At 53.8% G+C, this 19,461-nt stretch overlaps 42 non-coding genes across 42 annotated transcripts; 34 read left to right on the top strand and 8 right to left on the bottom strand.

Annotated features, from left to right (window-relative positions):
* The first annotated feature begins 1,393 nt into the window (after positions 1 to 1,393).
* Trnam-cau (transfer RNA methionine (anticodon CAU)) lies at positions 1,394 to 1,466 on the top strand. Its single transcript has one exon. It is a non-coding gene; the product is annotated as a tRNA-Met (tRNA).
* A 305-nt stretch (positions 1,467 to 1,771) lies between these two features.
* Positions 1,772 to 1,843, top strand: Trnae-uuc (transfer RNA glutamic acid (anticodon UUC)). The gene has a single exon. It is a non-coding gene; the product is annotated as a tRNA-Glu (tRNA).
* A 198-nt stretch (positions 1,844 to 2,041) lies between these two features.
* On the top strand, positions 2,042 to 2,115 carry Trnai-aau (transfer RNA isoleucine (anticodon AAU)). The gene has a single exon. It is a non-coding gene; the product is annotated as a tRNA-Ile (tRNA).
* A 610-nt stretch (positions 2,116 to 2,725) lies between these two features.
* On the bottom strand, positions 2,726 to 2,797 carry Trnag-ucc (transfer RNA glycine (anticodon UCC)). The gene has a single exon. It is a non-coding gene; the product is annotated as a tRNA-Gly (tRNA).
* A 342-nt stretch (positions 2,798 to 3,139) lies between these two features.
* On the top strand, positions 3,140 to 3,210 carry Trnag-gcc (transfer RNA glycine (anticodon GCC)). Its single transcript has one exon. It is a non-coding gene; the product is annotated as a tRNA-Gly (tRNA).
* A 381-nt stretch (positions 3,211 to 3,591) lies between these two features.
* Trnam-cau (transfer RNA methionine (anticodon CAU)) lies at positions 3,592 to 3,664 on the top strand. Its single transcript has one exon. It is a non-coding gene; the product is annotated as a tRNA-Met (tRNA).
* Positions 3,665 to 3,969: 305 nt separating this feature from the next.
* Trnae-uuc (transfer RNA glutamic acid (anticodon UUC)) lies at positions 3,970 to 4,041 on the top strand. Its single transcript has one exon. It is a non-coding gene; the product is annotated as a tRNA-Glu (tRNA).
* A 198-nt stretch (positions 4,042 to 4,239) lies between these two features.
* Positions 4,240 to 4,313, top strand: Trnai-aau (transfer RNA isoleucine (anticodon AAU)). The gene has a single exon. It is a non-coding gene; the product is annotated as a tRNA-Ile (tRNA).
* A 610-nt stretch (positions 4,314 to 4,923) lies between these two features.
* Positions 4,924 to 4,995, bottom strand: Trnag-ucc (transfer RNA glycine (anticodon UCC)). The gene has a single exon. It is a non-coding gene; the product is annotated as a tRNA-Gly (tRNA).
* A 342-nt stretch (positions 4,996 to 5,337) lies between these two features.
* Positions 5,338 to 5,408, top strand: Trnag-gcc (transfer RNA glycine (anticodon GCC)). Its single transcript has one exon. It is a non-coding gene; the product is annotated as a tRNA-Gly (tRNA).
* A 381-nt stretch (positions 5,409 to 5,789) lies between these two features.
* Positions 5,790 to 5,862, top strand: Trnam-cau (transfer RNA methionine (anticodon CAU)). The gene has a single exon. It is a non-coding gene; the product is annotated as a tRNA-Met (tRNA).
* Positions 5,863 to 6,167: 305 nt separating this feature from the next.
* Positions 6,168 to 6,239, top strand: Trnae-uuc (transfer RNA glutamic acid (anticodon UUC)). Its single transcript has one exon. It is a non-coding gene; the product is annotated as a tRNA-Glu (tRNA).
* Positions 6,240 to 6,437: 198 nt separating this feature from the next.
* Positions 6,438 to 6,511, top strand: Trnai-aau (transfer RNA isoleucine (anticodon AAU)). The gene has a single exon. It is a non-coding gene; the product is annotated as a tRNA-Ile (tRNA).
* A 610-nt stretch (positions 6,512 to 7,121) lies between these two features.
* On the bottom strand, positions 7,122 to 7,193 carry Trnag-ucc (transfer RNA glycine (anticodon UCC)). The gene has a single exon. It is a non-coding gene; the product is annotated as a tRNA-Gly (tRNA).
* Positions 7,194 to 7,535: 342 nt separating this feature from the next.
* On the top strand, positions 7,536 to 7,606 carry Trnag-gcc (transfer RNA glycine (anticodon GCC)). Its single transcript has one exon. It is a non-coding gene; the product is annotated as a tRNA-Gly (tRNA).
* Positions 7,607 to 7,987: 381 nt separating this feature from the next.
* Positions 7,988 to 8,060, top strand: Trnam-cau (transfer RNA methionine (anticodon CAU)). The gene has a single exon. It is a non-coding gene; the product is annotated as a tRNA-Met (tRNA).
* Positions 8,061 to 8,365: 305 nt separating this feature from the next.
* On the top strand, positions 8,366 to 8,437 carry Trnae-uuc (transfer RNA glutamic acid (anticodon UUC)). Its single transcript has one exon. It is a non-coding gene; the product is annotated as a tRNA-Glu (tRNA).
* Positions 8,438 to 8,635: 198 nt separating this feature from the next.
* Positions 8,636 to 8,709, top strand: Trnai-aau (transfer RNA isoleucine (anticodon AAU)). The gene has a single exon. It is a non-coding gene; the product is annotated as a tRNA-Ile (tRNA).
* A 610-nt stretch (positions 8,710 to 9,319) lies between these two features.
* Positions 9,320 to 9,391, bottom strand: Trnag-ucc (transfer RNA glycine (anticodon UCC)). Its single transcript has one exon. It is a non-coding gene; the product is annotated as a tRNA-Gly (tRNA).
* Positions 9,392 to 9,733: 342 nt separating this feature from the next.
* Positions 9,734 to 9,804, top strand: Trnag-gcc (transfer RNA glycine (anticodon GCC)). The gene has a single exon. It is a non-coding gene; the product is annotated as a tRNA-Gly (tRNA).
* Positions 9,805 to 10,185: 381 nt separating this feature from the next.
* Positions 10,186 to 10,258, top strand: Trnam-cau (transfer RNA methionine (anticodon CAU)). The gene has a single exon. It is a non-coding gene; the product is annotated as a tRNA-Met (tRNA).
* A 305-nt stretch (positions 10,259 to 10,563) lies between these two features.
* Trnae-uuc (transfer RNA glutamic acid (anticodon UUC)) lies at positions 10,564 to 10,635 on the top strand. The gene has a single exon. It is a non-coding gene; the product is annotated as a tRNA-Glu (tRNA).
* Positions 10,636 to 10,833: 198 nt separating this feature from the next.
* Positions 10,834 to 10,907, top strand: Trnai-aau (transfer RNA isoleucine (anticodon AAU)). Its single transcript has one exon. It is a non-coding gene; the product is annotated as a tRNA-Ile (tRNA).
* A 610-nt stretch (positions 10,908 to 11,517) lies between these two features.
* Positions 11,518 to 11,589, bottom strand: Trnag-ucc (transfer RNA glycine (anticodon UCC)). Its single transcript has one exon. It is a non-coding gene; the product is annotated as a tRNA-Gly (tRNA).
* Positions 11,590 to 11,931: 342 nt separating this feature from the next.
* On the top strand, positions 11,932 to 12,002 carry Trnag-gcc (transfer RNA glycine (anticodon GCC)). The gene has a single exon. It is a non-coding gene; the product is annotated as a tRNA-Gly (tRNA).
* Positions 12,003 to 12,383: 381 nt separating this feature from the next.
* On the top strand, positions 12,384 to 12,456 carry Trnam-cau (transfer RNA methionine (anticodon CAU)). The gene has a single exon. It is a non-coding gene; the product is annotated as a tRNA-Met (tRNA).
* A 305-nt stretch (positions 12,457 to 12,761) lies between these two features.
* On the top strand, positions 12,762 to 12,833 carry Trnae-uuc (transfer RNA glutamic acid (anticodon UUC)). The gene has a single exon. It is a non-coding gene; the product is annotated as a tRNA-Glu (tRNA).
* A 198-nt stretch (positions 12,834 to 13,031) lies between these two features.
* Positions 13,032 to 13,105, top strand: Trnai-aau (transfer RNA isoleucine (anticodon AAU)). Its single transcript has one exon. It is a non-coding gene; the product is annotated as a tRNA-Ile (tRNA).
* A 610-nt stretch (positions 13,106 to 13,715) lies between these two features.
* Trnag-ucc (transfer RNA glycine (anticodon UCC)) lies at positions 13,716 to 13,787 on the bottom strand. Its single transcript has one exon. It is a non-coding gene; the product is annotated as a tRNA-Gly (tRNA).
* Positions 13,788 to 14,129: 342 nt separating this feature from the next.
* Trnag-gcc (transfer RNA glycine (anticodon GCC)) lies at positions 14,130 to 14,200 on the top strand. Its single transcript has one exon. It is a non-coding gene; the product is annotated as a tRNA-Gly (tRNA).
* Positions 14,201 to 14,581: 381 nt separating this feature from the next.
* Trnam-cau (transfer RNA methionine (anticodon CAU)) lies at positions 14,582 to 14,654 on the top strand. Its single transcript has one exon. It is a non-coding gene; the product is annotated as a tRNA-Met (tRNA).
* A 305-nt stretch (positions 14,655 to 14,959) lies between these two features.
* On the top strand, positions 14,960 to 15,031 carry Trnae-uuc (transfer RNA glutamic acid (anticodon UUC)). Its single transcript has one exon. It is a non-coding gene; the product is annotated as a tRNA-Glu (tRNA).
* Positions 15,032 to 15,229: 198 nt separating this feature from the next.
* Trnai-aau (transfer RNA isoleucine (anticodon AAU)) lies at positions 15,230 to 15,303 on the top strand. Its single transcript has one exon. It is a non-coding gene; the product is annotated as a tRNA-Ile (tRNA).
* Positions 15,304 to 15,913: 610 nt separating this feature from the next.
* On the bottom strand, positions 15,914 to 15,985 carry Trnag-ucc (transfer RNA glycine (anticodon UCC)). The gene has a single exon. It is a non-coding gene; the product is annotated as a tRNA-Gly (tRNA).
* Positions 15,986 to 16,327: 342 nt separating this feature from the next.
* On the top strand, positions 16,328 to 16,398 carry Trnag-gcc (transfer RNA glycine (anticodon GCC)). The gene has a single exon. It is a non-coding gene; the product is annotated as a tRNA-Gly (tRNA).
* Positions 16,399 to 16,780: 382 nt separating this feature from the next.
* On the top strand, positions 16,781 to 16,853 carry Trnam-cau (transfer RNA methionine (anticodon CAU)). The gene has a single exon. It is a non-coding gene; the product is annotated as a tRNA-Met (tRNA).
* A 305-nt stretch (positions 16,854 to 17,158) lies between these two features.
* Positions 17,159 to 17,230, top strand: Trnae-uuc (transfer RNA glutamic acid (anticodon UUC)). The gene has a single exon. It is a non-coding gene; the product is annotated as a tRNA-Glu (tRNA).
* Positions 17,231 to 17,428: 198 nt separating this feature from the next.
* On the top strand, positions 17,429 to 17,501 carry Trnai-aau (transfer RNA isoleucine (anticodon AAU)). Its single transcript has one exon. It is a non-coding gene; the product is annotated as a tRNA-Ile (tRNA).
* Positions 17,502 to 18,114: 613 nt separating this feature from the next.
* Trnag-ucc (transfer RNA glycine (anticodon UCC)) lies at positions 18,115 to 18,186 on the bottom strand. The gene has a single exon. It is a non-coding gene; the product is annotated as a tRNA-Gly (tRNA).
* A 342-nt stretch (positions 18,187 to 18,528) lies between these two features.
* On the top strand, positions 18,529 to 18,599 carry Trnag-gcc (transfer RNA glycine (anticodon GCC)). The gene has a single exon. It is a non-coding gene; the product is annotated as a tRNA-Gly (tRNA).
* Positions 18,600 to 18,979: 380 nt separating this feature from the next.
* Positions 18,980 to 19,053, top strand: Trnam-cau (transfer RNA methionine (anticodon CAU)). Its single transcript has one exon. It is a non-coding gene; the product is annotated as a tRNA-Met (tRNA).
* A 304-nt stretch (positions 19,054 to 19,357) lies between these two features.
* Trnae-uuc (transfer RNA glutamic acid (anticodon UUC)) lies at positions 19,358 to 19,429 on the top strand. Its single transcript has one exon. It is a non-coding gene; the product is annotated as a tRNA-Glu (tRNA).
* The last annotated feature ends 32 nt before the right edge of the window (positions 19,430 to 19,461 follow it).

Here is a 19,461-nt window from a genome sequence, read left to right on the forward strand (position 1 = left end):
GTGATTTACCTGGATTATTTGTGGGCCCAGTATATGACACTGAAGGATTGCGTTCAATTTCGCGAATTGTTTGCGAATTTTTTGAAGGCGGCCTTGGATTACGGCTATGAAATGGAACTGCGGCAAACACCTTGAACTGAGATTACTGAGCTGACGCGTTCCATTTTTAATTTCTTTTTCCTCCTTTTATTTGTTTTATTTGTGTTATGGTTGGTGACTTGTGCCACACCCACACCATGGGTCGTTCTGGTTTTATCTCCAAGGGAGGAGTGTCCTTTTAATTTTGAGGAATTTTACTTTGTTCACAAGACTTCATGGGTATTTTAGAAGATACAGCCTGTTTGTGTGGAACATTCATAGTTGCAGGAGTGTTTTTTGCCAATCTCTTAAATTCTGTTCCCGGACTGTCGCGATTTCCTTTTATTACTTTCCTGTGATTTCTGTTTCTTTCGTGTGATGCACACATCGACATAAACTCTCATGTTGTGCTGTTGTGCTGCGTTGACACCTGTTTTGTAACAACTCTCTGCTACATCGGAGTGACTGACGTTAGTCAGGAGGGACAATTATTTTACTTTTAAGCGGAATATGAGTTTAGTTGAACTACGAGCAGCAGAGTTGAACCAGCGGAGGAACGAAGACCGTCCACGAATTCCGCGATAAAATTTCTCTTAGTTCTCCATTTTTCTGTGGAAGAAGACACCACACCATCTGAGCAGAAGATGATTTTCTTTTCAGTTATACCACTGATCCACGAAGTCCGACAGTCCAGCAAATATAGCGATGAAGCTCGCCGAAGAAGGCATATTTTGGTGAGAGTAAGGAGGGCTATAAGGGGAGTTGGGAGGCCCTAAAAAAAAAAAAAAAAAAAAAAAAAAAAAAAAAAAAAAATAAAAAAAAAAGAAAAAAAAAAAGAAACAAAAAAAAAAAAAAAAAAAACAAAAAAAAAAAAAAAGTGGTAGAATGCTCGCCTGCCACGCGGGCGGCCCGGGTTCGATTCCCGGCCGATGCATCATTTTGCTTTTCCCGCGATGATGCTGCCGCGTGGCTTGAGCGCTTGAGATGCACGATCCACAAGAATGTGTAGCTGGATTTCCCTTGAGAAGGACCGAGAACGCAGCACTCGCGGGTCCCCACTAGGACGCTCGCATCATGTTCTACAGACTAGCGTCGGCCTGGCCTCACAAGTTGCTGGGTCCGGGTGCCTCCGAGGCTCTGAACTTTAACGACAAGGAGTGCTGCCTATCGTTGCAACAGCTGCAGCAGCACCGCAATCAACTGGGCCGGCAGTGCACGTGTAGCAACAGAACACGTTATCCAGGAAGTACAGTGTCTCTACGTCTAATATTGGGTACGGTATTTACCCAGTTTCCAGGACAAGCGGTGCACCCGTGCCTCGGTAGCGCAGTAGGCAGCGCGTAAGTCTCATAATCTTAAGGTCGTGAGTTCGATCCTCACCCGGGGCATTTAACTTTCTGTGACTGATGGTGGTGCTGTTGCTAGGGCGCCAACGTATTTCTTGTTTGTTATCCACAACGTTTCAACGCTTCAGCGGGAAAATGTTTACTTCCTGTTATTGCTACTTACAGCTTCCCTTTTCCTCTTCTCCCAGCAGAGCATGAAGCCAAAAGCATTGCTCTGCGACGTTTGAGGTGCGCGCCTTGCCAGTCAGTATGTGCAAAGATGCTCGCAAAGAGAGAGGGGCGCCGACGCGGCACTCGACACGAAATGCGACAAGCGACCGTACGAACGGTCGAACGAAACGTCCACATCCGGTGTGGTCTAGTGGCTAGGATACCTGGCTTTCACCCAGGAGGCCCGGGTTCGATTCCCGGTACCGGAACGGAATTTTTTCCACACGAATCGTGGCAAGTTTGAGCTGTCCGAGCAGCCGTTTGCCGTCCTGCTCGCAATATAGCTACTGTTTCGTGACCGTCAGCAGAATATAGACTAGGGAAGCAGACACACGACGACCATAGAAATGGTGTATGGCTTCATGCCACCTGTTTCCAGCGTAGGGCTGAGCAACTGCATCTGCCGAGGCCCGTTAGCTCAGTTGGTTAGAGCGTCGTGCTAATAACGCGAAGGTCGTGGGTTCGATCCCCCCACGGGCCACTACTCTTTTACTACTACGAAAAGGCAGCGCCGATTTCAGCTGGCGAGTGTGATGACCAAAAGATCATCACCCTGCGTGGAAGTTGACAGAGGATCCGAACCCGACTCGTCGGGAAGCGCTACAGCATTCACTCGGCAATGGCCATAATATCTTGAATACACTGGTTCTCAACCGATAAAGAGAAAATGAAAGAAAATGTCCGATTGCCGATGCGTAACAACTTTGGCCCTTGTCAGTACTTGGGCGGGTGAGCGCATGGGAACACAGGGCACTATTTGCACTTTTACTTCCTATTTTTGTTTCTCCTTTGTTTTCGGAGCTACAGCCCGATTCGGTCAGGGAGACGCCACCGTGAAATGAAGGGGGCGTGCTGTGTGTCCATCGCCTCGCCTCTCCTTACCTCTCTCAGTCGTTTCTCGTGCTTGTCGTTTTGATAAAGGCCGATTTGAGAGCGTCAGCTCTCGCGTCAGCTGAGCAAAGTCGAGACAAGTCGAGACACGAGACAAGTCGAGACACACTAAGGGCTGGTATGCAGCGAGTAAGAGCGCGAAAAAACAATAATTTAAGAGCGCGTGGCAAAAGTACTCATACGCGAAATTAAAAGCCTGCTGCGGTGGCCGGGAATCGAACCCGGATCAACTGCTTGGAAGGCAACTATGCTGACCATTACACCACCACCGCACAAGCGAGCGCCGCGCGTCCGCGCTGTGTCGGCTTCCCGCCAGTCGGCAGCGGCCGAAGGTGATCGTACCTGGCAGGCGCATTTCGAGGCAGGCTAGGGGAGCACATCCAGACGCATTCGGACAGCGTATCCGCGCACATTTCGCATCCTTTGGCAAGAGTTGGGCGCCGGCGACGCAAGAGTACGCAGAGGACCGCGTTCTGGCGGCATTTTTAAGCAGTGCAGTGCAGGATTCAGCGTCTGCAGCATCTTTCCCACAGAATGCTACGGCGCTTGACGGCAGTCCCACTTTCCCTTGAGACATCTGCTCGGGAAGCAGCGTCAAGTTACCGCTGGCCCCAGCATCGGTGGTTCAGTGGTAGAATGCTCGCCTGCCACGCGGGCGGCCCGGGTTCGATTCCCGGCCGATGCATCATTTTGCTTTTCCCGCGATGATGCTGCCGCGTGGCTTGAGCGCTTGAGATGCACGATCCACAAGAATGTGTAGCTGGATTTCCCTTGAGAAGGACCGAGAACGCAGCACTCGCGGGTCCCCACTAGGACGCTCGCATCATGTTCTACAGACTAGCGTCGGCCTGGCCTCACAAGTTGCTGGGTCCGGGTGCCTCCGAGGCTCTGAACTTTAACGACAAGGAGTGCTGCCTATCGTTGCAACAGCTGCAGCAGCACCGCAATCAACTGGGCCGGCAGTGCACGTGTAGCAACAGAACACGTTATCCAGGAAGTACAGTGTCTCTACGTCTAATATTGGGTACGGTATTTACCCAGTTTCCAGGACAAGCGGTGCACCCGTGCCTCGGTAGCGCAGTAGGCAGCGCGTAAGTCTCATAATCTTAAGGTCGTGAGTTCGATCCTCACCCGGGGCATTTAACTTTCTGTGACTGATGGTGGTGCTGTTGCTAGGGCGCCAACGTATTTCTTGTTTGTTATCCACAACGTTTCAACGCTTCAGCGGGAAAATGTTTACTTCCTGTTATTGCTACTTACAGCTTCCCTTTTCCTCTTCTCCCAGCAGAGCATGAAGCCAAAAGCATTGCTCTGCGACGTTTGAGGTGCGCGCCTTGCCAGTCAGTATGTGCAAAGATGCTCGCAAAGAGAGAGGGGCGCCGACGCGGCACTCGACACGAAATGCGACAAGCGACCGTACGAACGGTCGAACGAAACGTCCACATCCGGTGTGGTCTAGTGGCTAGGATACCTGGCTTTCACCCAGGAGGCCCGGGTTCGATTCCCGGTACCGGAACGGAATTTTTTCCACACGAATCGTGGCAAGTTTGAGCTGTCCGAGCAGCCGTTTGCCGTCCTGCTCGCAATATAGCTACTGTTTCGTGACCGTCAGCAGAATATAGACTAGGGAAGCAGACACACGACGACCATAGAAATGGTGTATGGCTTCATGCCACCTGTTTCCAGCGTAGGGCTGAGCAACTGCATCTGCCGAGGCCCGTTAGCTCAGTTGGTTAGAGCGTCGTGCTAATAACGCGAAGGTCGTGGGTTCGATCCCCCCACGGGCCACTACTCTTTTACTACTACGAAAAGGCAGCGCCGATTTCAGCTGGCGAGTGTGATGACCAAAAGATCATCACCCTGCGTGGAAGTTGACAGAGGATCCGAACCCGACTCGTCGGGAAGCGCTACAGCATTCACTCGGCAATGGCCATAATATCTTGAATACACTGGTTCTCAACCGATAAAGAGAAAATGAAAGAAAATGTCCGATTGCCGATGCGTAACAACTTTGGCCCTTGTCAGTACTTGGGCGGGTGAGCGCATGGGAACACAGGGCACTATTTGCACTTTTACTTCCTATTTTTGTTTCTCCTTTGTTTTCGGAGCTACAGCCCGATTCGGTCAGGGAGACGCCACCGTGAAATGAAGGGGGCGTGCTGTGTGTCCATCGCCTCGCCTCTCCTTACCTCTCTCAGTCGTTTCTCGTGCTTGTCGTTTTGATAAAGGCCGATTTGAGAGCGTCAGCTCTCGCGTCAGCTGAGCAAAGTCGAGACAAGTCGAGACACGAGACAAGTCGAGACACACTAAGGGCTGGTATGCAGCGAGTAAGAGCGCGAAAAAACAATAATTTAAGAGCGCGTGGCAAAAGTACTCATACGCGAAATTAAAAGCCTGCTGCGGTGGCCGGGAATCGAACCCGGATCAACTGCTTGGAAGGCAACTATGCTGACCATTACACCACCACCGCACAAGCGAGCGCCGCGCGTCCGCGCTGTGTCGGCTTCCCGCCAGTCGGCAGCGGCCGAAGGTGATCGTACCTGGCAGGCGCATTTCGAGGCAGGCTAGGGGAGCACATCCAGACGCATTCGGACAGCGTATCCGCGCACATTTCGCATCCTTTGGCAAGAGTTGGGCGCCGGCGACGCAAGAGTACGCAGAGGACCGCGTTCTGGCGGCATTTTTAAGCAGTGCAGTGCAGGATTCAGCGTCTGCAGCATCTTTCCCACAGAATGCTACGGCGCTTGACGGCAGTCCCACTTTCCCTTGAGACATCTGCTCGGGAAGCAGCGTCAAGTTACCGCTGGCCCCAGCATCGGTGGTTCAGTGGTAGAATGCTCGCCTGCCACGCGGGCGGCCCGGGTTCGATTCCCGGCCGATGCATCATTTTGCTTTTCCCGCGATGATGCTGCCGCGTGGCTTGAGCGCTTGAGATGCACGATCCACAAGAATGTGTAGCTGGATTTCCCTTGAGAAGGACCGAGAACGCAGCACTCGCGGGTCCCCACTAGGACGCTCGCATCATGTTCTACAGACTAGCGTCGGCCTGGCCTCACAAGTTGCTGGGTCCGGGTGCCTCCGAGGCTCTGAACTTTAACGACAAGGAGTGCTGCCTATCGTTGCAACAGCTGCAGCAGCACCGCAATCAACTGGGCCGGCAGTGCACGTGTAGCAACAGAACACGTTATCCAGGAAGTACAGTGTCTCTACGTCTAATATTGGGTACGGTATTTACCCAGTTTCCAGGACAAGCGGTGCACCCGTGCCTCGGTAGCGCAGTAGGCAGCGCGTAAGTCTCATAATCTTAAGGTCGTGAGTTCGATCCTCACCCGGGGCATTTAACTTTCTGTGACTGATGGTGGTGCTGTTGCTAGGGCGCCAACGTATTTCTTGTTTGTTATCCACAACGTTTCAACGCTTCAGCGGGAAAATGTTTACTTCCTGTTATTGCTACTTACAGCTTCCCTTTTCCTCTTCTCCCAGCAGAGCATGAAGCCAAAAGCATTGCTCTGCGACGTTTGAGGTGCGCGCCTTGCCAGTCAGTATGTGCAAAGATGCTCGCAAAGAGAGAGGGGCGCCGACGCGGCACTCGACACGAAATGCGACAAGCGACCGTACGAACGGTCGAACGAAACGTCCACATCCGGTGTGGTCTAGTGGCTAGGATACCTGGCTTTCACCCAGGAGGCCCGGGTTCGATTCCCGGTACCGGAACGGAATTTTTTCCACACGAATCGTGGCAAGTTTGAGCTGTCCGAGCAGCCGTTTGCCGTCCTGCTCGCAATATAGCTACTGTTTCGTGACCGTCAGCAGAATATAGACTAGGGAAGCAGACACACGACGACCATAGAAATGGTGTATGGCTTCATGCCACCTGTTTCCAGCGTAGGGCTGAGCAACTGCATCTGCCGAGGCCCGTTAGCTCAGTTGGTTAGAGCGTCGTGCTAATAACGCGAAGGTCGTGGGTTCGATCCCCCCACGGGCCACTACTCTTTTACTACTACGAAAAGGCAGCGCCGATTTCAGCTGGCGAGTGTGATGACCAAAAGATCATCACCCTGCGTGGAAGTTGACAGAGGATCCGAACCCGACTCGTCGGGAAGCGCTACAGCATTCACTCGGCAATGGCCATAATATCTTGAATACACTGGTTCTCAACCGATAAAGAGAAAATGAAAGAAAATGTCCGATTGCCGATGCGTAACAACTTTGGCCCTTGTCAGTACTTGGGCGGGTGAGCGCATGGGAACACAGGGCACTATTTGCACTTTTACTTCCTATTTTTGTTTCTCCTTTGTTTTCGGAGCTACAGCCCGATTCGGTCAGGGAGACGCCACCGTGAAATGAAGGGGGCGTGCTGTGTGTCCATCGCCTCGCCTCTCCTTACCTCTCTCAGTCGTTTCTCGTGCTTGTCGTTTTGATAAAGGCCGATTTGAGAGCGTCAGCTCTCGCGTCAGCTGAGCAAAGTCGAGACAAGTCGAGACACGAGACAAGTCGAGACACACTAAGGGCTGGTATGCAGCGAGTAAGAGCGCGAAAAAACAATAATTTAAGAGCGCGTGGCAAAAGTACTCATACGCGAAATTAAAAGCCTGCTGCGGTGGCCGGGAATCGAACCCGGATCAACTGCTTGGAAGGCAACTATGCTGACCATTACACCACCACCGCACAAGCGAGCGCCGCGCGTCCGCGCTGTGTCGGCTTCCCGCCAGTCGGCAGCGGCCGAAGGTGATCGTACCTGGCAGGCGCATTTCGAGGCAGGCTAGGGGAGCACATCCAGACGCATTCGGACAGCGTATCCGCGCACATTTCGCATCCTTTGGCAAGAGTTGGGCGCCGGCGACGCAAGAGTACGCAGAGGACCGCGTTCTGGCGGCATTTTTAAGCAGTGCAGTGCAGGATTCAGCGTCTGCAGCATCTTTCCCACAGAATGCTACGGCGCTTGACGGCAGTCCCACTTTCCCTTGAGACATCTGCTCGGGAAGCAGCGTCAAGTTACCGCTGGCCCCAGCATCGGTGGTTCAGTGGTAGAATGCTCGCCTGCCACGCGGGCGGCCCGGGTTCGATTCCCGGCCGATGCATCATTTTGCTTTTCCCGCGATGATGCTGCCGCGTGGCTTGAGCGCTTGAGATGCACGATCCACAAGAATGTGTAGCTGGATTTCCCTTGAGAAGGACCGAGAACGCAGCACTCGCGGGTCCCCACTAGGACGCTCGCATCATGTTCTACAGACTAGCGTCGGCCTGGCCTCACAAGTTGCTGGGTCCGGGTGCCTCCGAGGCTCTGAACTTTAACGACAAGGAGTGCTGCCTATCGTTGCAACAGCTGCAGCAGCACCGCAATCAACTGGGCCGGCAGTGCACGTGTAGCAACAGAACACGTTATCCAGGAAGTACAGTGTCTCTACGTCTAATATTGGGTACGGTATTTACCCAGTTTCCAGGACAAGCGGTGCACCCGTGCCTCGGTAGCGCAGTAGGCAGCGCGTAAGTCTCATAATCTTAAGGTCGTGAGTTCGATCCTCACCCGGGGCATTTAACTTTCTGTGACTGATGGTGGTGCTGTTGCTAGGGCGCCAACGTATTTCTTGTTTGTTATCCACAACGTTTCAACGCTTCAGCGGGAAAATGTTTACTTCCTGTTATTGCTACTTACAGCTTCCCTTTTCCTCTTCTCCCAGCAGAGCATGAAGCCAAAAGCATTGCTCTGCGACGTTTGAGGTGCGCGCCTTGCCAGTCAGTATGTGCAAAGATGCTCGCAAAGAGAGAGGGGCGCCGACGCGGCACTCGACACGAAATGCGACAAGCGACCGTACGAACGGTCGAACGAAACGTCCACATCCGGTGTGGTCTAGTGGCTAGGATACCTGGCTTTCACCCAGGAGGCCCGGGTTCGATTCCCGGTACCGGAACGGAATTTTTTCCACACGAATCGTGGCAAGTTTGAGCTGTCCGAGCAGCCGTTTGCCGTCCTGCTCGCAATATAGCTACTGTTTCGTGACCGTCAGCAGAATATAGACTAGGGAAGCAGACACACGACGACCATAGAAATGGTGTATGGCTTCATGCCACCTGTTTCCAGCGTAGGGCTGAGCAACTGCATCTGCCGAGGCCCGTTAGCTCAGTTGGTTAGAGCGTCGTGCTAATAACGCGAAGGTCGTGGGTTCGATCCCCCCACGGGCCACTACTCTTTTACTACTACGAAAAGGCAGCGCCGATTTCAGCTGGCGAGTGTGATGACCAAAAGATCATCACCCTGCGTGGAAGTTGACAGAGGATCCGAACCCGACTCGTCGGGAAGCGCTACAGCATTCACTCGGCAATGGCCATAATATCTTGAATACACTGGTTCTCAACCGATAAAGAGAAAATGAAAGAAAATGTCCGATTGCCGATGCGTAACAACTTTGGCCCTTGTCAGTACTTGGGCGGGTGAGCGCATGGGAACACAGGGCACTATTTGCACTTTTACTTCCTATTTTTGTTTCTCCTTTGTTTTCGGAGCTACAGCCCGATTCGGTCAGGGAGACGCCACCGTGAAATGAAGGGGGCGTGCTGTGTGTCCATCGCCTCGCCTCTCCTTACCTCTCTCAGTCGTTTCTCGTGCTTGTCGTTTTGATAAAGGCCGATTTGAGAGCGTCAGCTCTCGCGTCAGCTGAGCAAAGTCGAGACAAGTCGAGACACGAGACAAGTCGAGACACACTAAGGGCTGGTATGCAGCGAGTAAGAGCGCGAAAAAACAATAATTTAAGAGCGCGTGGCAAAAGTACTCATACGCGAAATTAAAAGCCTGCTGCGGTGGCCGGGAATCGAACCCGGATCAACTGCTTGGAAGGCAACTATGCTGACCATTACACCACCACCGCACAAGCGAGCGCCGCGCGTCCGCGCTGTGTCGGCTTCCCGCCAGTCGGCAGCGGCCGAAGGTGATCGTACCTGGCAGGCGCATTTCGAGGCAGGCTAGGGGAGCACATCCAGACGCATTCGGACAGCGTATCCGCGCACATTTCGCATCCTTTGGCAAGAGTTGGGCGCCGGCGACGCAAGAGTACGCAGAGGACCGCGTTCTGGCGGCATTTTTAAGCAGTGCAGTGCAGGATTCAGCGTCTGCAGCATCTTTCCCACAGAATGCTACGGCGCTTGACGGCAGTCCCACTTTCCCTTGAGACATCTGCTCGGGAAGCAGCGTCAAGTTACCGCTGGCCCCAGCATCGGTGGTTCAGTGGTAGAATGCTCGCCTGCCACGCGGGCGGCCCGGGTTCGATTCCCGGCCGATGCATCATTTTGCTTTTCCCGCGATGATGCTGCCGCGTGGCTTGAGCGCTTGAGATGCACGATCCACAAGAATGTGTAGCTGGATTTCCCTTGAGAAGGACCGAGAACGCAGCACTCGCGGGTCCCCACTAGGACGCTCGCATCATGTTCTACAGACTAGCGTCGGCCTGGCCTCACAAGTTGCTGGGTCCGGGTGCCTCCGAGGCTCTGAACTTTAACGACAAGGAGTGCTGCCTATCGTTGCAACAGCTGCAGCAGCACCGCAATCAACTGGGCCGGCAGTGCACGTGTAGCAACAGAACACGTTATCCAGGAAGTACAGTGTCTCTACGTCTAATATTGGGTACGGTATTTACCCAGTTTCCAGGACAAGCGGTGCACCCGTGCCTCGGTAGCGCAGTAGGCAGCGCGTAAGTCTCATAATCTTAAGGTCGTGAGTTCGATCCTCACCCGGGGCATTTAACTTTCTGTGACTGATGGTGGTGCTGTTGCTAGGGCGCCAACGTATTTCTTGTTTGTTATCCACAACGTTTCAACGCTTCAGCGGGAAAATGTTTACTTCCTGTTATTGCTACTTACAGCTTCCCTTTTCCTCTTCTCCCAGCAGAGCATGAAGCCAAAAGCATTGCTCTGCGACGTTTGAGGTGCGCGCCTTGCCAGTCAGTATGTGCAAAGATGCTCGCAAAGAGAGAGGGGCGCCGACGCGGCACTCGACACGAAATGCGACAAGCGACCGTACGAACGGTCGAACGAAACGTCCACATCCGGTGTGGTCTAGTGGCTAGGATACCTGGCTTTCACCCAGGAGGCCCGGGTTCGATTCCCGGTACCGGAACGGAATTTTTTCCACACGAATCGTGGCAAGTTTGAGCTGTCCGAGCAGCCGTTTGCCGTCCTGCTCGCAATATAGCTACTGTTTCGTGACCGTCAGCAGAATATAGACTAGGGAAGCAGACACACGACGACCATAGAAATGGTGTATGGCTTCATGCCACCTGTTTCCAGCGTAGGGCTGAGCAACTGCATCTGCCGAGGCCCGTTAGCTCAGTTGGTTAGAGCGTCGTGCTAATAACGCGAAGGTCGTGGGTTCGATCCCCCCACGGGCCACTACTCTTTTACTACTACGAAAAGGCAGCGCCGATTTCAGCTGGCGAGTGTGATGACCAAAAGATCATCACCCTGCGTGGAAGTTGACAGAGGATCCGAACCCGACTCGTCGGGAAGCGCTACAGCATTCACTCGGCAATGGCCATAATATCTTGAATACACTGGTTCTCAACCGATAAAGAGAAAATGAAAGAAAATGTCCGATTGCCGATGCGTAACAACTTTGGCCCTTGTCAGTACTTGGGCGGGTGAGCGCATGGGAACACAGGGCACTATTTGCACTTTTACTTCCTATTTTTGTTTCTCCTTTGTTTTCGGAGCTACAGCCCGATTCGGTCAGGGAGACGCCACCGTGAAATGAAGGGGGCGTGCTGTGTGTCCATCGCCTCGCCTCTCCTTACCTCTCTCAGTCGTTTCTCGTGCTTGTCGTTTTGATAAAGGCCGATTTGAGAGCGTCAGCTCTCGCGTCAGCTGAGCAAAGTCGAGACAAGTCGAGACACGAGACAAGTCGAGACACACTAAGGGCTGGTATGCAGCGAGTAAGAGCGCGAAAAAACAATAATTTAAGAGCGCGTGGCAAAAGTACTCATACGCGAAATTAAAAGCCTGCTGCGGTGGCCGGGAATCGAACCCGGATCAACTGCTTGGAAGGCAACTATGCTGACCATTACACCACCACCGCACAAGCGAGCGCCGCGCGTCCGCGCTGTGTCGGCTTCCCGCCAGTCGGCAGCGGCCGAAGGTGATCGTACCTGGCAGGCGCATTTCGAGGCAGGCTAGGGGAGCACATCCAGACGCATTCGGACAGCGTATCCGCGCACATTTCGCATCCTTTGGCAAGAGTTGGGCGCCGGCGACGCAAGAGTACGCAGAGGACCGCGTTCTGGCGGCATTTTTAAGCAGTGCAGTGCAGGATTCAGCGTCTGCAGCATCTTTCCCACAGAATGCTACGGCGCTTGACGGCAGTCCCACTTTCCCTTGAGACATCTGCTCGGGAAGCAGCGTCAAGTTACCGCTGGCCCCAGCATCGGTGGTTCAGTGGTAGAATGCTCGCCTGCCACGCGGGCGGCCCGGGTTCGATTCCCGGCCGATGCATCATTTTGCTTTTCCCGCGATGATGCTGCCGCGTGGCTTGAGCGCTTGAGATGCACGATCCACAAGAATGTGTAGCTGGATTTCCCTTGAGAAGGACCGAGAACGCAGCACTCGCGGGTCCCCACTAGGACGCTCGCATCATGTTCTACAGACTAGCGTCGGCCTGGCCTCACAAGTTGCTGGGTCCGGGTGCCTCCGAGGCTCTGAACTTTAACGACAAGGAGTGCTGCCTATCGTTGCAACAGCTGCAGCAGCACCGCAATCAACTGGGCCGGCAGTGCACGTGTAGCAACAGAACACGTTATCCAGGAAGTACAGTGTCTCTACGTCTAATATTGGGTACGGTATTTACCCAGTTTCCAGGACAAGCGGTGCACCCGTGCCTCGGTAGCGCAGTAGGCAGCGCGTAAGTCTCATAATCTTAAGGTCGTGAGTTCGATCCTCACCCGGGGCATTTAACTTTCTGTGACTGATGGTGGTGCTGTTGCTAGGGCGCCAACGTATTTCTTGTTTGTTATCCACAACGTTTCAACGCTTCAGCGGGAAAATGTTTACTTCCTGTTATTGCTACTTACAGCTTCCCTTTTCCTCTTCTCCCAGCAGAGCATGAAGCCAAAAGCATTGCTCTGCGACGTTTGAGGTGCGCGCCTTGCCAGTCAGTATGTGCAAAGATGCTCGCAAAGAGAGAGGGGCGCCGACGCGGCACTCGACACGAAATGCGACAAGCGACCGTACGAACGGTCGAACGAAACGTCCACATCCGGTGTGGTCTAGTGGCTAGGATACCTGGCTTTCACCCAGGAGGCCCGGGTTCGATTCCCGGTACCGGAACGGAATTTTTTCCACACGAATCGTGGCAAGTTTGAGCTGTCCGAGCAGCCGTTTGCCGTCCTGCTCGCAATATAGCTACTGTTTCGTGACCGTCAGCAGAATATAGACTAGGGAAGCAGACACACGACGACCATAGAAATGGTGTATGGCTTCATGCCACCTGTTTCCAGCGTAGGGCTGAGCAACTGCATCTGCCGAGGCCCGTTAGCTCAGTTGGTTAGAGCGTCGTGCTAATAACGCGAAGGTCGTGGGTTCGATCCCCCCACGGGCCACTACTCTTTTACTACTACGAAAAGGCAGCGCCGATTTCAGCTGGCGAGTGTGATGACCAAAAGATCATCACCCTGCGTGGAAGTTGACAGAGGATCCGAACCCGACTCGTCGGGAAGCGCTACAGCATTCACTCGGCAATGGCCATAATATCTTGAATACACTGGTTCTCAACCGATAAAGAGAAAATGAAAGAAAATGTCCGATTGCCGATGCGTAACAACTTTGGCCCTTGTCAGTACTTGGGCGGGTGAGCGCATGGGAACACAGGGCACTATTTGCACTTTTACTTCCTATTTTTGTTTCTCCTTTGTTTTCGGAGCTACAGCCCGATTCGGTCAGGGAGACGCCACCGTGAAATGAAGGGGGCGTGCTGTGTGTCCATCGCCTCGCCTCTCCTTACCTCTCTCAGTCGTTTCTCGTGCTTGTCGTTTTGATAAAGGCCGATTTGAGAGCGTCAGCTCTCGCGTCAGCTGAGCAAAGTCGAGACAAGTCGAGACACGAGACAAGTCGAGACACACTAAGGGCTGGTATGCAGCGAGTAAGAGCGCGAAAAAACAATAATTTAAGAGCGCGTGGCAAAAGTACTCATACGCGAAATTAAAAGCCTGCTGCGGTGGCCGGGAATCGAACCCGGATCAACTGCTTGGAAGGCAACTATGCTGACCATTACACCACCACCGCACAAGCGAGCGCCGCGCGTCCGCGCTGTGTCGGCTTCCCGCCAGTCGGCAGCGGCCGAAGGTGATCGTACCTGGCAGGCGCATTTCGAGGCAGGCTAGGGGAGCACATCCAGACGCATTCGGACAGCGTATCCGCGCACATTTCGCATCCTTTGGCAAGAGTTGGGCGCCGGCGACGCAAGAGTACGCAGAGGACCGCGTTCTGGCGGCATTTTTAAGCAGTGCAGTGCAGGATTCAGCGTCTGCAGCATCTTTCCCACAGAATGCTACGGCGCTTGACGGCAGTCCCACTTTCCCTTGAGACATCTGCTCGGGAAGCAGCGTCAAGTTACCGCTGGCCCCAGCATCGGTGGTTCAGTGGTAGAATGCTCGCCTGCCACGCGGGCGGCCCGGGTTCGATTCCCGGCCGATGCATCATTTTGCTTTTCCCGCGATGATGCTGCCGCGTGGCTTGAGCGCTTGAGATGCACGATCCACAAGAATGTGTAGCTGGATTTCCCTTGAGAAGGACCGAGAACGCAGCACTCGCGGGTCCCCACTAGGACGCTCGCATCATGTTCTACAGACTAGCGTCGGCCTGGCCTCACAAGTTGCTGGGTCCGGGTGCCTCCGAGGCTCTGAACTTTAACGACAAGGAGTGCTGCCTATCGTTGCAACAGCTGCAGCAGCACCGCAATCAACTGGGCCGGCAGTGCACGTGTAGCAACAGAACACGTTATCCAGGAAGTACAGTGTCTCTACGTCTAATATTGGGTACGGTATTTACCCAGTTTCCAGGACAAGCGGTGCACCCGTGCCTCGGTAGCGCAGTAGGCAGCGCGTAAGTCTCATAATCTTAAGGTCGTGAGTTCGATCCTCACCCGGGGCATTTAACTTTCTGTGACTGATGGTGGTGCTGTTGCTAGGGCGCCAACGTATTTCTTGTTTGTTATCCACAACGTTTCAACGCTTCAGCGGGAAAATGTTTACTTCCTGTTATTGCTACTTACAGCTTCCCTTTTCCTCTTCTCCCAGCAGAGCATGAAGCCAAAAGCATTGCTCTGCGACGTTTGAGGTGCGCGCCTTGCCAGTCAGTATGTGCAAAGATGCTCGCAAAGAGAGAGGGGCGCCGACGCGGCACTCGACACGAAATGCGACAAGCGACCGTACGAACGGTCGAACGAAACGTCCACATCCGGTGTGGTCTAGTGGCTAGGATACCTGGCTTTCACCCAGGAGGCCCGGGTTCGATTCCCGGTACCGGAACGGAATTTTTTCCACACGAATCGTGGCAAGTTTGAGCTGTCCGAGCAGCCGTTTGCCGTCCTGCTCGCAATATAGCTACTGTTTCGTGACCGTCAGCAGAATATAGACTAGGGAAGCAGACACACGACGACCATAGAAATGGTGTATGGCTTCATGCCACCTGTTTCCAGCGTAGGGCTGAGCAACTGCATCTGCCGAGGCCCGTTAGCTCAGTTGGTTAGAGCGTCGTGCTAATAACGCGAAGGTCGTGGGTTCGATCCCCCCACGGGCCACTACTCTTTTACTACTACGAAAAGGCAGCGCCGATTTCAGCTGGCGAGTGTGATGACCAAAAGATCATCACCCTGCGTGGAAGTTGACAGAGGATCCGAACCCGACTCGTCGGGAAGCGCTACAGCATTCACTCGGCAATGGCCATAATATCTTGAATACACTGGTTCTCAACCGATAAAGAGAAAATGAAAGAAAATGTCCGATTGCCGATGCGTAACAACTTTGGCCCTTGTCAGTACTTGGGCGGGTGAGCGCATGGGAACACAGGGCACTATTTGCACTTTTACTTCCTATTTTTGTTTCTCCTTTGTTTTCGGAGCTACAGCCCGATTCGGTCAGGGAGACGCCACCGTGAAATGAAGGGGGCGTGCTGTGTGTCCATCGCCTCGCCTCTCCTTACCTCTCTCAGTCGTTTCTCGTGCTTGTCGTTTTGATAAAGGCCGATTTGAGAGCGTCAGCTCTCGCGTCAGCTGAGCAAAGTCGAGACAAGTCGAGACACGAGACAAGTCGAGACACACTAAGGGCTGGTATGCAGCGAGTAAGAGCGCGAAAAAACAATAATTTAAGAGCGCGTGGCAAAAGTACTCATACGCGAAATTAAAAGCCTGCTGCGGTGGCCGGGAATCGAACCCGGATCAACTGCTTGGAAGGCAACTATGCTGACCATTACACCACCACCGCACAAGCGAGCGCCGCGCGTCCGCGCTGTGTCGGCTTCCCGCCAGTCGGCAGCGGCCGAAGGTGATCGTACCTGGCAGGCGCATTTCGAGGCAGGCTAGGGGAGCACATCCAGACGCATTCGGACAGCGTATCCGCGCACATTTCGCATCCTTTGGCAAGAGTTGGGCGCCGGCGACGCAAGAGTACGCAGAGGACCGCGTTCTGGCGGCATTTTTAAGCAGTGCAGTGCAGGATTCAGCGTCTGCAGCATCTTTCCCACAGAATGCTACGGCGCTTGACGGCAGTCCCACTTTCCCTTGAGACATCTGCTCGGGAAGCAGCGTCAAGTTACCGCTGGCCCCAGCATCGGTGGTTCAGTGGTAGAATGCTCGCCTGCCACGCGGGCGGCCCGGGTTCGATTCCCGGCCGATGCATCATTTTGCTTTTCCCGCGATGATGCTGCCGCGTGGCTTGAGCGCTTGAGATGCACGATCCACAAGAATGTGTAGCTGGATTTCCCTTGAGAAGGACCGAGAACGCAGCACTCGCGGGTCCCCACTAGGACGCTCGCATCATGTTCTACAGACTAGCGTCGGCCTGGCCTCACAAGTTGCTGGGTCCGGGTGCCTCCGAGGCTCTGAACTTTAACGACAAGGAGTGCTGCCTATCGTTGCAACAGCTGCAGCAGCACCGCAATCAACTGGGCCGGGCAGTGCACGTGTAGCAACAGAACACGTTATCCAGGAAGTACAGTGTCTCTACGTCTAATATTGGGTACGGTATTTACCCAGTTTCCAGGACAAGCGGTGCACCCGTGCCTCGGTAGCGCAGTAGGCAGCGCGTAAGTCTCATAATCTTAAGGTCGTGAGTTCGATCCTCACCCGGGGCATTTAACTTTCTGTGACTGATGGTGGTGCTGTTGCTAGGGCGCCAACGTATTTCTTGTTTGTTATCCACAACGTTTCAACGCTTCAGCGGGAAAATGTTTACTTCCTGTTATTGCTACTTACAGCTTCCCTTTTCCTCTTCTCCCAGCAGAGCATGAAGCCAAAAGCATTGCTCTGCGACGTTTGAGGTGCGCGCCTTGCCAGTCAGTATGTGCAAAGATGCTCGCAAAGAGAGAGGGGCGCCGACGCGGCACTCGACACGAAATGCGACAAGCGACCGTACGAACGGTCGAACGAAACGTCCACATCCGGTGTGGTCTAGTGGCTAGGATACCTGGCTTTCACCCAGGAGGCCCGGGTTCGATTCCCGGTACCGGAACGGAATTTTTTCCACACGAATCGTGGCAAGTTTGAGCTGTCCGAGCAGCCGTTTGCCGTCCTGCTCGCAATATAGCTACTGTTTCGTGACCGTCAGCAGAATATAGACTAGGGAAGCAGACACACGACGACCATAGAAATGGTGTATGGCTTCATGCCACCTGTTTCCAGCGTAGGGCTGAGCAACTGCATCTGCCGAGGCCCGTTAGCTCAGTTGGTTAGAGCGTCGTGCTAATAACGCGAAGGTCGTGGGTTCGATCCCCCACGGGCCCTACTACTCTTTTACTACTACGAAAAGGCAGCGCCGATTTCAGCTGGCGAGTGTGATGACCAAAAGATCATCACCCTGCGTGGAAGTTGACAGAGGATCCGAACCCGACTCGTCGGGAAGCGCTACAGCATTCACTCGGCAATGGCCATAATATCTTGAATACACTGGTTCTCAACCGATAAAGAGAAAATGAAAGAAAATGTCCGATTGCCGATGCGTAACAACTTTGGCCCTTGTCAGTACTTGGGCGGGTGAGCGCATGGGAACACAGGGCACTATTTGCACTTTTACTTCCTATTTTTGTTTCTCCTTTGTTTTCGGAGCTACAGCCCGATTCGGTCAGGGAGACGCCACCGTGAAATGAAGGGGGCGTGCTGTGTGTCCATCGCCTCGCCTCTCCTTACCTCTCTCAGTCGTTTCTCGTGCTTGTCGTTTTGATAAAGGCCGATTTGAGAGCGTCAGCTCTCGCGTCAGCTGAGCAAAGTCGAGACAAGTCGAGACACGAGACAAGTCGAGACACACTAAGGGCTGGTATGCAGCGAGTAAGAGCGCGAAAAAAACAATAATTTAAGAGCGCGTGGCAAAAGTACTCATACGCGAAATTAAAAGCCTGCTGCGGTGGCCGGGAATCGAACCCGGATCAACTGCTTGGAAGGCAACTATGCTGACCATTACACCACCACCGCACAAGCGAGCGCCGCGCGTCCGCGCTGTGTCGGCTTCCCGCCAGTCGGCAGCGGCCGAAGGTGATCGTACCTGGCAGGCGCATTTCGAGGCAGGCTAGGGGAGCACATCCAGACGCATTCGGACAGCGTATCCGCGCACATTTCGCATCCTTTGGCAAGAGTTGGGCGCCGGCGACGCAAGAGTACGCAGAGGACCGCGTTCTGGCGGCATTTTTAAGCAGTGCAGTGCAGGATTCAGCGTCTGCAGCATCTTTCCCACAGAATGCTACGGCGCTTGACGGCAGTCCCACTTTCCCTTGAGACATCTGCTCGGGAAGCAGCGTCAAGTTACCGCTGGCCCCAGCATCGGTGGTTCAGTGGTAGAATGCTCGCCTGCCACGCGGGCGGCCCGGGTTCGATTCCCGGCCGATGCATCATTTTGCTTTTCCCGCGATGATGCTGCCGCGTGGCTTGAGCGCTTGAGATGCACGATCCACAAGAATGTGTAGCTGGATTTCCCTTGAGAAGGACCGAGAACGCAGCACTCGCGGGTCCCCACTAGGACGCTCGCATCATGTTCTACAGACTAGCGTCGGCCTGGCCTCACAAGTTGCTGGGTCCGGGTGCCTCCGAGGCTCTGAACTTTAACGACAAGGAGTGCTGCCTATCGTTGCAACAGCTGCAGCAGCACCGCAATCAACTGGGCCGGCAGTGCACGTGTAGCAACAGAACACGTTATCCAGGAAGTACAGTGTCTCTACGTCTAATATTGGGTACGGTATTTACCCAGTTTCCAGGACAAGCGGTGCACCCGTGCCTCGGTAGCGCAGTAGGCAGCGCGTAAGTCTCATAATCTTAAGGTCGTGAGTTCGATCCTCACCCGGGCATTTAACTTTCTGTGACTGATGGTGGTGCTGTTGCTAGGGCGCCAACGTATTTCTTGTTTGTTATCCACAACGTTTCAACGCTTCAGCGGGAAAATGTTTACTTCCTGTTATTGCTACTTACAGCTTCCCTTTTCCTCTTCTCCCAGCAGAGCATGAAGCCAAAAGCATTGCTCTGCGACGTTTGAGGTGCGCGCCTTGCCAGTCAGTATGTGCAAAGATGCTCGCAAAGAGAGAGGGGCGCCGACGCGGCACTCGACACGAAATGCGACAAGCGACCGTACGAACGGTCGAACGAAACGTCCACATCCGGTGTGGTCTAGTGGCTAGGATACCTGGCTTTCACCCAGGAGGCCCGGGTTCGATTCCCGGTACCGGAACGGAATTTTTTCCACACGAATCGTGGCAAGTT

Source organism: Schistocerca serialis, unplaced genomic scaffold, assembly GCF_023864345.2.
Source record: "Schistocerca serialis cubense isolate TAMUIC-IGC-003099 unplaced genomic scaffold, iqSchSeri2.2 HiC_scaffold_1345, whole genome shotgun sequence".
NCBI lineage: Eukaryota > Metazoa > Arthropoda > Insecta > Orthoptera > Acrididae > Schistocerca > Schistocerca serialis.